This window comes from Tenrec ecaudatus, unplaced genomic scaffold (genome assembly GCF_050624435.1).
Source record: "Tenrec ecaudatus isolate mTenEca1 unplaced genomic scaffold, mTenEca1.hap1 Scaffold_546, whole genome shotgun sequence".
Taxonomy (NCBI): domain Eukaryota; kingdom Metazoa; phylum Chordata; class Mammalia; order Afrosoricida; family Tenrecidae; genus Tenrec; species Tenrec ecaudatus.
The window spans coordinates 519,730-535,178 of record NW_027459457.1 but is presented as its reverse complement, the minus strand read 5'-3'; the positions used below and the strand labels follow the sequence as shown (position 1 = coordinate 535,178).

Sequence of the window (15,449 nt, the reverse complement as noted above, 5' to 3'; positions counted from 1 at the left end):
AATTTTTAAAAAGATGTTCAGTTACTGTTTTGTTGGGGATTTTATATTTTGAATTTATTTTTTACCTCTTTTGTATAAGTAGGGAATTTATAGGGAAATATGTACTTTATAGAATAAATTTTAAGAACTAAAATATATTTTATCTTAAATAAATTAACGTATCTTTGATCTTACAGCTAATTCACTGATTATATATTTGCAGAGCCGACTTAAAGGATGAAAGAAAATTCTATCAAGAGTGTTACTTTTGACTTCAAAGCCTTCCGAATAAAGTCTTTTAACTACCTGTGGAAAAAAATAAGAATAGAAAAGCTAGTATCATGAGGTATTTGACTTCGGTCAGAACTGCCTCATGACAGAATCGTCAGGATGGGGCCGGTCATAACTCAGGACTGAGTATACTTGCATCCAAACAGTTACTGTGGGGTAGATTCCAAGTCATTGAAACCTGGTGTGCAGAGCCAAACTGAACCTTGTTAGATAGGGGCTGCAAGGCTCTGTGAGGGTTCAAAAGCAAACCACCAGGTCTGCCTTCTGAGGTACCACGATATGGGTTCAGATGATCGTTTAAGTTATGAATTGAGCACTTAACTGTTTGTGCCACCCAGAGATGGCTTGTTGGAAAATAGCTTTTCACTGTTTAGTGTCTTTCCCAAAAGGAAACGGGTGCTTACTTTTGTCCTGCCTCTTCTTATATTACTTGTGTTAGTCTGAGTACATTAGAGAAATAAATCCACAGAAACTGAAATGTATAAAAGGGAGCTTTAGATAAAGGGTAAATGCACATGGAGAAAAAATCCCAAACCAGTGCAGCCCAAGTGTACAAGTCCAACATTAGCCCATATGTCCCACACCAATCCACAATGTCCTCCTCCATCTCAACAAAGACATGCAGTGTGGGTGGCTGCAGGTGGAAAGAACTGCCCATCTGGGTTTCTGAGGTTGTTAACTCTTTACTGGAATTGAAAGCGCCTTTTGTGCGCCTGGGGCGGCTGGTGTTTGTAACCACTCAGACATGAGGGCTCCATCTCCTTGTGCAGGACTACTCGTGATTTATTATCTACCCCAATGCTGCTTCAAGGGTGGTACATGGGTCGGTGATAAACTGTGACCTGTTAAAAATCTGTCCATTTGTAGCTAGGTACAGAAGGGAAAGTCAGAGTGCAGGTCACTGCTATTTCCAATGCCAGCAATGTCATGTAAAGGGCAAAGCGCGCAGCAGGGTGTCTAGACGAAGGACACACTGAGGATGACGAAATACACCACTGAAAACCTTATGCTAATCATGGAAACACTGTCAGGTAGTGAAGGACTAGTAAACCAAGGCAGAACCTTGCCAGAGAGAGGGCCAGATGACGAACACTTCTGGTCAGACTAAAGGGGAGGGCCAGTGACAAAGAGCCAGGTCTTTTGCACGATGCATGGCCACGGGGGCTTCAAAGATGGGTTCAAACATCAAAAAGATATGAGGGTGGCCCAGGATTGGCAAGCCTTTCCTTGTCCTGTACATTGCGGTTGCTTTGAAGCAGACCAACTGGATAGTACCTACCAACAAGACCAACCAAGGAAGAGGAAGCCTCTATGATCCCAGAAACAGACATCACGAGGACGTGTCAGGAGACTTTTACAAAGGTAACCAATGTCCTGGTCCCTCATCACAGAAAGCTGGGGAAACACCATTGTCCTGGTTTACCAGATGTTTCCCAGTTGAATTACTGTACAGCTGCCCATAGGAAGGAGAAATACCTATAGACATGACGGAAGGGAGGTTCACTCTGCTATGGGAATGTGTTAATCTGTGCACTTTAGATGTGGAAATCCACAGACACACGTGTATAAAAGAGAGTTGTAATTAAATATTAAATGCACATAAGAAACTTCCCTCAAAGATATTTTTAATCTCATAAGCCCACCATTATGCCATAGGCCCCCCAGAATCCACAACCATCTACAAAAGAGATGGAATGAGGCTGACTGCTAGTAAGAGCCAAGTCAGAGAAAGCAAAATAATCTCATATTTGGTGGGCATCTGCATATAGCTGGGGAGCACCCAAAGCTGTTTCACGTAGATAATGTGGCTTCTGCTCAGATATGTCTGAGTGTACGTGAGGTTTGGAAGGAGTAGCATTTAACTGGCTAAGGCATCATCTCACTTTACTGAATTTCAAAATCAAGATGCTCAAGAACTTGCAATGCTAAAGTGACCAATGAATGAATCATTCCGCCCTTCAATTAACAACACCTGTGCCTCTTGGAAATTTGGCGTGATAAGCTAACAATATGAGTGAGCATAACCTGATGTGAAAAACAGGAAGATACAGAAAACTCCATTGTTTAATGTAATTATTGTATACGGGAACCTGCAGGATGTAAAATTTCCCATCAACAACTGATGTTGGAAAATGATAATGCTCCTTAACCCTCCCCCACACCCCCCAAAAAAAACTCATGTTGAGGCACTCTAGAAATGAAAAACGTAAATCTGGGTGAGGCAACACTGAAGTCACCCTTTGAAACGCGGCATGTTAAGATTTCCTTCACATTCAAATAGTTGAAAATCTAAGGCATGACCTGAGAATAGTAAAACTGTTTGAGGCTCCATAATCGGTGCAGGGGAAACACCAGAATAATTGCCTCTTCCTTAATAAACTTGAATCTGCTGGAGTTATATTTGGAGGTGAGATATGGGAAACTGTTTGAGTTACAATAGTATGGAAGTAAAACAATTTTCACTGTGAGTAGCTCAAGTGTTTTCATTGGAATCGGTTGTCTGAATGACACCCACCTGGAGCTTTTTTTTTTTTTTTTTTCAGTTGTAGCTTTTGATTCTGTGTCTTCTCTTCTGCAGGCTAGGTTTTCAGTGTATTGACTGCTCTTTCTAGACTTTTGACAAACCTTTAGTCTGCAGGTTTAAGGTCAGGTGCTGGCTGCAGTTTTGTCTATGGGAAGGAGAGGGACACAGAATCAAAGGGTTTATTCAGATGGTCTATGTGTCCTAACGTAGAAGTCAGACAGAACAGTCTGGTTACTGTAGTTGCCATCCCCCTGGGACTGAGTTTTGGCTGCAGGAGAAGAATGATAGGGATAAAAGTGATGCAAACAGAAGCAAGTATCTTTAATATATTGATGCGTTCAGACTCCAGCCTAGACACTGATCCTTTCTGGGGACTTTATATGCAGTCTCCCCTGACTCCAAAACAGTTCTGAGGAGTAGGAGATTGTGACTGAGTAGGAGGGCTCACTGCCTAGATATCACACGTCGTAGGACCACATGAGGGCTATTCCATGTCAAGCGGTGTCTTAGTGTGCCTCAATCAGTGTTTCCGCCCAAATCCCTAGGTTTCTGAAGTTCCTAGTACCTTGTGTCCTGCAGTCCCTTTCACCCAATAACCTTGGTGATTATACTTTAGAACCACATTTTCATTTGTGGAGATTAAAAAAGTGTTATTAAATAATGTGTTTTATGGAAACTGAATAAATTAGCCATTAGAAACTTATTTGGCTAAAAAAATATAATGCCAGTTTACAAGGAAATGTCTGGATAGGCTGAGTAGGCAGTCATAGAGCCGGCTCAAAGTTGGCAGTCAAGCACTTGCTTCATTGAATGTGTGTCACTATCCACAGTGTTGGAAGTAAATTGGCATCATGAATCAGGTTCCTGAAAGGTCCCCAAATCACTATTCCAAGGATTGAAACCATACTTTTTCCCATTCCATTTAGCCTTCCAGATCATTCAAGCTTTTAAAAAACAGGTCAATTTCACATTCAGTTCATCATCCCACATCTCAATTGGCTCATATCAGTTCAAAGACCCAGTAAACACAATCTCTGAGTTGTGCTGTATTATACTTATGATGAGCTGCATTATGACCATCTGCTTCACTTTCTGTTTTTAGAAAGTTTATCATAAGTAGCATGCACCCATGCTATACCACACACATCTAATGCCATTGTAGCTGTAAGTTTATATCCAAAGTATTCAAGCCCCACAGTCTGATGAAGGTGAGATATGTAAAGCTAGGGGGTGGGGTTCCCCCATCCAGAGATTTTTCACTTTTATAAATATTAACAAACACACACATTAGTTTCTCTTGTTAGTTTTTTACAATTTTTTTTTAATCAGGGGAGAGCTCGAACGTAGTCCCCCACTACCACAAATATGCAGTCGAGTTTCCCACATTTGGGGAAATCGCAGGGTTCAGCACATCCGGAGTGCAATGGATAAGCCTCGCCCTGGGAAAACCACCTTCTTGATCATGGTGTCTCCCCTGCCAGGTTTTTACAATTTTTAAAAAGATGTTCAGTTACTGTTTTGTTGGGGATTTTATATTTTGAATTTATTTTTTACCTCTTTTGTATAAGTAGGGAATTTATAGGGAAATATGTACTTTATAGAATAAATTTTAAGAACTAAAATATATTTTATCTTAAATAAATTAACGTATCTTTGATCTTACAGCTAATTCACTGATTATATATTTGCAGAGCCGACTTAAAGGATGAAAGAAAATTCTATCAAGAGTGTTACTTTTGACTTCAAAGCCTTCCGAATAAAGTCTTTTAACTACCTGTGGAAAAAAATAAGAATAGAAAAGCTAGTATCATGAGGTATTTGACTTCGGTCAGAACTGCCTCATGACAGAATCGTCAGGATGGGGCCGGTCATAACTCAGGACTGAGTATACTTGCATCCAAACAGTTACTGTGGGGTAGATTCCAAGTCATTGAAACCTGGTGTGCAGAGCCAAACTGAACCTTGTTAGATAGGGGCTGCAAGGCTCTGTGAGGGTTCAAAAGCAAACCACCAGGTCTGCCTTCTGAGGTACCACGATATGGGTTCAGATGATCGTTTAAGTTATGAATTGAGCACTTAACTGTTTGTGCCACCCAGAGATGGCTTGTTGGAAAATAGCTTTTCACTGTTTAGTGTCTTTCCCAAAAGGAAACGGGTGCTTACTTGTGTCCTGCCTCTTCTTATATTACTTGTGTTAGTCTGAGTACATTAGAGAAATAAATCCACAGAAACTGAAATGTATAAAAGAGAGCTTTAGATAAAGGGTAAATGCACATGGAGAAAAAATCCCAAACCAGTGCAGCCCAAGTGTACAAGTCCAACATTAGCCCATATGTCCCACACCAATCCACAATGTCCTCCTCCATCTCAACAAAGACATGCAGTGTGGGTGGCTGCAGGTGGAAAGAACTGCCCATCTGGGTTTCTGAGGTTGTTAACTCTTTACTGGAATTGAAAGCGCCTTTTGTGCGCCTGGGGCGGCTGGTGTTTGTAACCACTCAGACATGAGGGCTCCATCTCCTTGTGCAGGACTACTCGTGATTTATTATCTACCCCAATGCTGCTTCAAGGGTGGTACATGGGTCGGTGATAAACTGTGACCTGTTAAAAATCTGTCCATTTGTAGCTAGGTACAGAAGGGAAAGTCAGAGTGCAGGTCACTGCTATTTCCAATGCCAGCAATGTCATGTAAAGGGCAAAGCGCGCAGCAGGGTGTCTAGACGAAGGACACACTGAGGATGACGAAATACACCACTGAAAACCTTATGCTAATCATGGAAACACTGTCAGGTAGTGAAGGACTAGTAAACCAAGGCAGAACCTTGCCAGAGAGAGGGCCAGATGACGAACACTTCTGGTCAGACTAAAGGGGAGGGCCAGTGACAAAGAGCCAGGTCTTTTGCACGATGCATGGCCACGGGGGCTTCAAAGATGGGTTCAAACATCAAAAAGATATGAGGGTGGCCCAGGATTGGCAAGCCTTTCCTTGTCCTGTACATTGCGGTTGCTTTGAAGCAGACCAACTGGATAGTACCTACCAACAAGACCAACCAAGGAAGAGGAAGCCTCTATGATCCCAGAAACAGACATCACGAGGACGTGTCAGGAGACTTTTACAAAGGTAACCAATGTCCTGGTCCCTCATCACAGAAAGCTGGGGAAACACCATGTCCTGGTTTACCAGATGTTTCCCAGTTGAATTACTGTCCAGCTGCCCATAGGAAGGAGAAATACCTATAGACATGACGGAAGGGAGGTTCACTCTGCTATGGGAATGTGTTAATCTGTGCACTTTAGATGTGGAAATCCACAGACACACGTGTATAAAAGAGAGTTGTAATTAAATATTAAATGCACATAAGAAACTTCCCTCAAAGATATTTTTAATCTCATAAGCCCACCATTATGCCATAGGCCCCCCAGAATCCACAACCATCTACAAAAGAGATGGAATGAGGCTGACTGCTAGTAAGAGCCAAGTCAGAGAAAGCAAAATAATCTCATATTTGGTGGGCATCTGCATATAGCTGGGGAGCACCCAAAGCTGTTTCACGTAGATAATGTGGCTTCTGCTCAGATATGTCTGAGTGTACGTGAGGTTTGGAAGGAGTAGCATTTAACTGGCTAAGGCATCATCTCACTTTACTGAATTTCAAAATCAAGATGCTCAAGAACTTGCAATGCTAAAGTGACCAATGAATGAATCATTCCGCCCTTCAATTAACACCACCTGTGCATCTTGGACATTTGGCGTGATAAGCTAACAATATGAGTGAGCATAACCTGATGTGAAAAACAGGAAGATACAGAAAACTCCATTGTTTAATGTAATTATTGTATACGGGAACCTGCAGGATGTAAAATTTCCCATCAACAACTGATGTTGGAAAATGATAATGCTCCTTAACCCTCCCCCACACCCCCAAAAAAAAACTCATGTTGAGGCACTCTAGAAATGAAAAACGTAAATCTGGGTGAGGCAACACTGAAGTCACCCTTTGAAACGCGGCATGTTAAGATTTCCTTCACATTCAAATAGTTGAAAATCTAAGGCATGACCTGAGAATAGTAAAACTGTTTGAGGCTCCATAATCGGTGCAGGGGAAACACCAGAATAATTGCCTCTTCCTTAATAAACTTGAATCTGCTGGAGTTATATTTGGAGGTGAGATATGGGAAACTGTTTGAGTTACAATAGTATGGAAGTAAAACAATTTTCACTGTGAGTAGCTCAAGTGTTTTCATTGGAATCGGTTGTCTGAATGACACCCACCTGGAGCTTTTTTTTTTTTTTCAGTTGTAGCTTTTGATTCTGTGTCTTCTCTTCTGCAGGCTAGGTTTTCAGGGTATTGACTGCTCTTTCTAGACTTTTGACAAACCTTTAGTCTGCAGGTTTAAGGTCTGGTGCTGGCTGCAGTTTTGTCTATGGGAAGGAGAGGGACACAGAATCAAAGGGTTTATTCAGATGGTTTATGTGTCCTAACGTAGAAGTCAGACAGAACAGTCTGGTTACTGTAGTTGCCATCCCCCTGGGACTGAGTTTTGGCTGCAGGAGAAGAATGATAGGGATAAAAGTGTTGCAAACAGAAGCAAGTATCTTTAATATATTGATGCGTTCAGACTCCAGCCTAGACACTGATCCTTTCTGGGGACTTTATATGCAGTCTCCCCTGACTCCAAAACAGTTCTGAGGAGTAGGAGATTGTGACTGAGTAGGAGGGCTCACTGCCTAGATATCACACGTCGTAGGACCCCATGAGGGCTATTCCATGTCAAGCGGTGTCTTAGTGTGCCTCAATCAGTGTTTCCGCCCAAATCCCTAGGCTTCTGAACTTCCTAGTACCTTGTGTCCTGCAGTCCCTTTTACCCAATAACCTTGGTGATTATACTTTAGAACCACATTTTCATTTGTGGAGATTAAAAAAATTGTTATTAAATAATGTGTTTTATGGAAACTGAATAAATTAGCCATTAGAAACTTATTTGGCTAAAAAAATATAATGCCAGTTTACAAGGAAATGTCTGGATAGGCTGAGTAGGCAGTCATAGAGCCGGCTCAAAGTTGGCAGTCAAGCACTTGCTTCATTGAATGTGTGTCACTATCCACAGTGTTGGAAGTAAATTGGCATCATGAATCAGGTTCCTGAAAGGTCCCCAAATCACTATTCCAAGGATTGAAACCATACTTTTTCCCATTCCATTTAGCCTTCCAGATCATTCAAGCTTTTAAAAAACAGGTCAATTTCACATTCAGTTCATCATCCCACATCTCAATTGGCTCATATCAGTTCAAAGACCCAGTAAACACAATCTCTGAGTTGTGCTGTATTATACTTATGATGAGCTGCATTATGACCATCTGCTTCACTTTCTGTTTTTAGAAAGTTTATCATAAGTAGCATGCACCCATGCTATACCACACACATCTAATGCCATTGCAGCTGTAAGTTTATATCCAAAGTATTCAAGCCCCACAGTCTGATGAAGGTGAGATATGTAAAGCTAGGGGGTGGGGTTCCCCCATCCAGAGATTTTTCACTTTTATAAATATTAACAAACACACACATTAGTTTCTCTTGTTAGTTTTTTACAATTTTTTTTAATCAGGGGAGAGCTCGAACGTAGTCCCCCACTACCACAAATATGCAGTCGAGTTTCCCACATTTGGGGAAATCGCAGGGTTCAGCACATCCGGAGTGCAATGGATAAGCCTCGCCCTGGGAAAACCACCTTCTTGATCATGGTGTCTCCCCTGCCAGGTTTTTACAATTTTTAAAAAGATGTTCAGTTACTGTTTTGTTGGGGATTTTATATTTTGAATTTATTTTTTACCTCTTTTGTATAAGTAGGGAATTTATAGGGAAATATGTACTTTATAGAATAAATTTTAAGAACTAAAATATATTTTATCTTAAATAAATTAACGTATCTTTGATCTTACAGCTAATTCACTGATTATATATTTGCAGAGCCGACTTAAAGGATGAAAGAAAATTCTATCAAGAGTGTTACTTTTGACTTCAAAGCCTTCCGAATAAAGTCTTTTAACTACCTGTGGAAAAAAATAAGAATAGAAAAGCTAGTATCATGAGGTATTTGACTTCGGTCAGAACTGCCTCATGACAGAATCGTCAGGATGGGGCCGGTCATAACTCAGGACTGAGTATACTTGCATCCAAACAGTTACTGTGGGGTAGATTCCAAGTCATTGAAACCTGGTGTGCAGAGCCAAACTGAACCTTGTTAGATAGGGGCTGCAAGGCTCTGTGAGGGTTCAAAAGCAAACCACCAGGTCTGCCTTCTGAGGTACCACGATATGGGTTCAGATGATCGTTTAAGTTATGAATTGAGCACTTAACTGTTTGTGCCACCCAGAGATGGCTTGTTGGAAAATAGCTTTTCACTGTTTAGTGTCTTTCCCAAAAGGAAACGGGTGCTTACTTGTGTCCTGCCTCTTCTTATATTACTTGTGTTAGTCTGAGTACATTAGAGAAATAAATCCACAGAAACTGAAATGTATAAAAGAGAGCTTTAGATAAAGGGTAAATGCACATGGAGAAAAAATCCCAAACCAGTGCAGCCCAAGTGTACAAGTCCAACATTAGCCCATATGTCCCACACCAATCCACAATGTCCTCCTCCATCTCAACAAAGACATGCAGTGTGGGTGGCTGCAGGTGGAAAGAACTGCCCATCTGGGTTTCTGAGGTTGTTAACTCTTTACTGGAATTGAAAGCGCCTTTTGTGCGCCTGGGGCGGCTGGTGTTTGTAACCACTCAGACATGAGGGCTCCATCTCCTTGTGCAGGACTACTCGTGATTTATTATCTACCCCAATGCTGCTTCAAGGGTGGTACATGGGTCGGTGATAAACTGTGACCTGTTAAAAATCTGTCCATTTGTAGCTAGGTACAGAAGGGAAAGTCAGAGTGCAGGTCACTGCTATTTCCAATGCCAGCAATGTCATGTAAAGGGCAAAGCGCGCAGCAGGGTGTCTAGACGAAGGACACACTGAGGATGACGAAATACACCACTGAAAACCTTATGCTAATCATGGAAACACTGTCAGGTAGTGAAGGACTAGTAAACCAAGGCAGAACCTTGCCAGAGAGAGGGCCAGATGACGAACACTTCTGGTCAGACTAAAGGGGAGGGCCAGTGACAAAGAGCCAGGTCTTTTGCACGATGCATGGCCACGGGGGCTTCAAAGATGGGTTCAAACATCAAAAAGATATGAGGGTGGCCCAGGATTGGCAAGCCTTTCCTTGTCCTGTACATTGCGGTTGCTTTGAAGCAGACCAACTGGATAGTACCTACCAACCAGACCAACCAAGGAAGAGGAAGCCTCTATGATCCCAGAAACAGACATCACGAGGACGTGTCAGGAGACTTTTATAAAGGTAACCAATGTCCTGGTCCCTCATCACAGAAAGCGGGGGAAACACCATTGTCCTGGTTTACCAGATGTTTCCCAGTTGAATTACTGTCCAGCTGCCCATAGGAAGGAGAAAAACCTATAGACATGACGGAAGGGAGGTTCACTCTGCTATGGGAATGTGTTAATCTGTGCACTTTAGATGTGGAAATCCACAGACACACGTGTATAAAAGAGAGTTGTAATTAAATATTAAATGCACATAAGAAACTTCCCTCAAAGATATTTTTAATCTCATAAGCCCACCATTATGCCATAGGCCCCCCAGAATCCACAACCATCTACAAAAGAGATGGAATGAGGCTGACTGCTAGTAAGAGCCAAGTCAGAGAAAGCAAAATAATCTCATATTTGGTGGGCATCTGCATATAGCTGGGGAGCACCCAAAGCTGTTTCACGTAGATAATGTGGCTTCTGCTCAGATATGTCTGAGTGTACGTAAGGTTTGGAAGGAGTAGCATTTAACTGGCTAAGGCATCATCTCACTTTACTGAATTTCAAAATCAAGATGCTCAAGAACTTGCAATGCTAAAGTGACCAATGAATGAATCATTCCGCCCTTCAATTAACAACACCTGTGCATCTTGGACATTTGGCGTGATAAGCTAACAATATGAGTGAGCATAACATGTTGTGAAAAACAGGAAGATACAGAAAGCTCCATTGTTTAATGTAATTATTGTATATGGGAACCTGCAGGATGTAAAATTTCCCATCAACAACTGATGATGGAAAATGATAATGCTCCTTAACCCCCCCCCCACAAAAAAAAACTCACGTTGAGGCACTCTAGAAATGAAAAACGTAAATCTGGGTGAGGCAACACTGAAGTCACCCTTTGAAACGCGGCATGTTAAGATTTCCTTCACATTCAAATAGTTGAAAATCTAAGGCCTGAGCTGAGAATAGTAAAACTGTTTGAAGCTCCATAATCTGTGCAGGGGAAACACCAGAATAATTGCCTCTTCCTTAATAAACTTGAATCTGCTGGAGTTATATTTGGAGGTGAGATATGGGAAACTGTTTGAATTACAATAGTATGGAAGTAAAACAATTTTTACTGTGAGTAGCTCAATTGTTTCATTGGAATCGGTTGTCTGAATGACACCCACCTGGAGCTTTTTTTTTTTTTTTTTTCAGTTGTAGCTTTTGATTCTGTGTCTCCTCTTCTGCAGGCTAGGTTTTCAGGGTATTGACTGCTCTTTCTAGACTTTTGACAAACCTTTAGTCTGCAGGTTTAAGGTCTGGTGCTGGCTGCAGTTTTGTCTATGGGAAGGAGAGGGACACAGAATCAAGGGGTTTATTCAGATGGTCTATGTGTCCTAACGTAGAAGTCAGACAGAACAGTCTGGTTACTGTATTTGCCATCCCCCTGGGACTGAGTTTTGGCTGCAGGAGAAGAATGATAGGGATAAAAGTGATGCAAACAGAAGCAAGTATCTTTAATATATTGATGCATTCAGACTCCAGCCTAGACACTGATCCTTTCTGGGGACTTTATATGCAGTCTCCCCTGACTCCAAAACAGTTCTGAGGAGTCGGAGATTGTGACTGAGTAGGGGGGCTCACTGCCTAGATATCACACGTCGTAGGACCCCATGAGGGCTATTCCACGTCAAGCGGTGTCTTAGTGTGCCTCAATCAGTGTTTCCGCCCAAATCCCTAGGCTTCTGAAGTTCCTAGTACCCTGTGTCGTGCAGTCCATTTTACCCAATAACCTTGGTGATTATACTTTAGAACCACATTTTCATTTGTGGAGATTAAAAAAGTGTTATTAAATAATGTGTTTTATGGAAACTGAATAAATTAGCCATTAGAAACTTATTTGGCTTAAAAAATATAATGCCTGTTTACAAGGAAATGTCTGGATACGCTGAGTAGGCAGTCATAGAGCCGGCTCACAGTTGGCAGTCAAGCACTTGCTTCATTGAATGTGTGTCACTATCCACAGTGTTCGAAGTAAATTGGCATCATGAAACAGGTTCCTGAAAGGTCCCCAAATCACTATTCCAAGGATTGAAACAATACTTTTTCCCTTTCCATGTAGCCTCCCAGATCATTCAAGCTTTTAAAAAACAGGTCAATTTCACATTCAGTTCATCATCCCACATCTCAATTGGCTCATATCAGTTCAAAGACCCAGTAAACACAATCTCTGATTTGTGCTGTATTATACTTATGATGAGCTGCATTATGACCATCTGCTTCACTGTCTGTTTTTAGAAAGTTTATCATAAGTAGCATGCACCCATGCTATACCACACACATCTAATGCCATTGTAGCTGTAAGTTTATATCCAAAGTATTCAAGCCCCACAGACTGATGAAGGTGAGATATGTAAAGCTAGGGGGTGGGTTTCCCAACCAGAGATTTTTCACTTTTTTAAATATCAACAAACACACATATTAGTTTCTCTTGTTAGTTTTTTACAATTTTTAAAAAGATGTTCAGTTACTTTTTTGTTGGGAATTTTATATTTTGTGTTTATTTTTTACCTCTTTTGTATAATTAGGGAATTTATAGGGAAATATTTACTTTATGGAATAAATTTTAAGAACTAAAATATATTTTATCTTAAATAAATTAACGTATGTTTGATCTTACAGCTAAATCACTGATTATATATTTGCAGAGCCGACTTAAAGGATGAAAGAAAATTCTATCAAGAGTGTTACTTTTGACTTCAAAGCTTTCCTAATAAAGTCTTTTAACTACCTGTGGAAAAAAATAAGAAAAGAAAAGCTAGTATCATGAGGTATTTGACTTCGGTCAGAACTGCCTCATGTCAGAATCGTCATGATGGGGCCGGTCATAACTCAGGACTGAGCATACTTGCATCCAAACAGTTACTGTGGGGTAGATTCCAAGTCATTGAAACCTGGTGTGCAGAGCCAAACAGAACCTTGTTAGATGGGGGCTGCAAGGCTCTGTGAGGGTTCAAAAGCAAACCACCAGGTCTGCCTTCTGAGGTACCACGATATGGGTTCAGATGATCGTTTAAGTTATGAATTGAGCACTTAACTGTTTGTGCCACCCAGAGATGGCTTGTTGGAAAATAGCTTTTCACTGTTTAGTGTCTTTCCCAAACGGAAACGGGTGCTTACTTTTGTCCTGCCTCTTCTTATATTACTTGTGTTGGTCTGGGTACATTAGAGAAATAAATCCACAGAAACTGAAATGTATAAAAGAGAGCTTTAGATAAAGGGTAAATGCACATGGAGAAAAAATCCCAAACCAGTACAGCCCAAGTGTACAAGTCCAACATTAGGCCATATGTCCCACACCAATCCACAATGTCCTCCTCCATCTCAACAAAGACATGCAGTGTGGGTGGCTGCAGGCGGAAAGAACTGCCCATCTGGGTTTCTGAGGTTGTTAACTCTTTACTGGAATTGAAAGCGCCTTTTGTGCGCCTGGAGCGGCTGGTGTTTGTAACCACTCAGACACGAGGGCTCCATCTCCTTGTGCAGGACTACTCGTGATTTATTATCTACCCCAATGCTGCTTCAAGGGTGGTACATGGGTCGGTGATAAACTGTGACCTGTTTAAAATCTGTCCATTTGTAGTTAGGTACAGAAGGGAAAGTCAGAGTGCAGGTCACTGCTATTTCCAATGCCAGCAATGTCATGTAAAGATCAAAGCTCGCAGCAGGGTGTCTAGACGAAGGACACACTGAGGATGACGAAATACACCACTGAAAACCTTATGCTAATCATGGAAACACTGTCAGGTAGTGAAGGACTAGTAAACCAATGCAGAACCTTGCCAGAGAGAGGGCCAGATGACGAACACTTCTGGTCAGATTAAAGGGGAAGGCCAGTGACAAAGAGCCAGGTCTTTTGCACGATGCATGGCCACGGGGTCTTCAAAGATGGGTTCAAACATCAAAAAGATATGAGGGTGGCCCAGGATTGCCAAGCCTTTCCTTGTCCTGTACATTGCGGTTGCTTTGAAGCAGACCAACTGGATAGTACCTACCAACAAGACCAACCAAGGAAGAGGAAGCCTCTATGATCCCAGAAACAGACATCACGAGGACGTGTCAGGAGACTTTTATAAAGGTAACCAATGTCCTGGTCCCTCATCACAGAAAGCGGGGGAAACACCATTGTCCTGGTTTACCACATGTTTCCCAGTTGAATTACTTTCCAGCTGCCCATAGGAAAGAGAAATACCTATACACATGACGGAAGGGAGGTTCACTCTGCTATGGGAATGTGTTAATCTGTGCACTTTAGATGTGGAAATCCACAGACACACGTGTATAAAAGAGAGTTGTAATTAAATATTAAATGCACATCAAGAAACTTCCCTCAAAGATATTTTTAATCTCATAAGCCCACCATTATGCCATAGGCCCCCCAGAATCCACAACCATCTACAAAAGAGATGGAATGAGGCTGACTGCTAGTAAGAGCCAAGTCAGAGAAAGCAAAATAATCTCATATTTGGTGGGCATCTGCATATAGCTGGGGAGCACCCAAAGCTGTTTCACGTAGATAATGTGGCTTCTGCTCAGATATGTCTGAGTGTACGTGAGGTTTGGAAGGAGTAGCATTTAACTGGCTAAGGCATCATCTCACTTTACTGAATTTCAAAATCAAGATGCTCAAGAACTTGCAATGCTAAAGTGACCAATGAATGAATCATTCCGCCCTTCAATTAACACCACCTGTGCATCTTGGACATTTGGCGTGATAAGCTAACAATATGAGTGAGCATAACCTGTTGTGAAAAACAGGAAGATACAGAAAGCTCCATTGTTTAATGTAATTATTGTATACGGGGACCTGCAGGATGTAAAATTTCCCATCAACACCTTATTATGGAAAATGATAATGCTTCTTAACCCTCCCCCCCACCTCCACCCCAAAAAAAACTCATGTTGAGGCACTCTAGAAATGAAAAACGTAAATCTGGGTGAGGCAACACTGAAGTCACCCTTTGAAACGCGGCATGTTAAGATTTCCTTCACATTCAAATAGTTGAAAATCTAAGGCCTGAGCTGAGAATAGTAAAACTGTTTGAAGCTCCATAATCTGTGCAGGGGAAACACCAGAATAATTGCCTCTTCCTTAATAAACTTGAATCTGCTGGAGTTATATTTGGAGGTGAGATATGGGAAACTGTTTGAATTACAATAGTATGGAAGTAAAACAATTTTCACTGTGAGTAGCTCAAGTGTTTCATTGGAATCGGTTGTCTGAATGACACCCACC

The 15,449-nt window shown here is 41.4% G+C and overlaps 2 non-coding genes across 2 annotated transcripts; both read right to left on the bottom strand.

Moving 5' to 3' along the window:
* Positions 1–4,120: 4,120 nt before the first annotated feature.
* Positions 4,121–4,283, bottom strand: LOC142436707 (U1 spliceosomal RNA). Its single transcript, XR_012782082.1, has one exon. It is a non-coding gene; the product is annotated as a U1 spliceosomal RNA (small nuclear RNA).
* A 4,115-nt stretch (positions 4,284–8,398) lies between these two features.
* On the bottom strand, positions 8,399–8,561 carry LOC142436706 (U1 spliceosomal RNA). The gene has a single exon (XR_012782081.1). It is a non-coding gene; the product is annotated as a U1 spliceosomal RNA (small nuclear RNA).
* Positions 8,562–15,449: the final 6,888 nt, after the last annotated feature.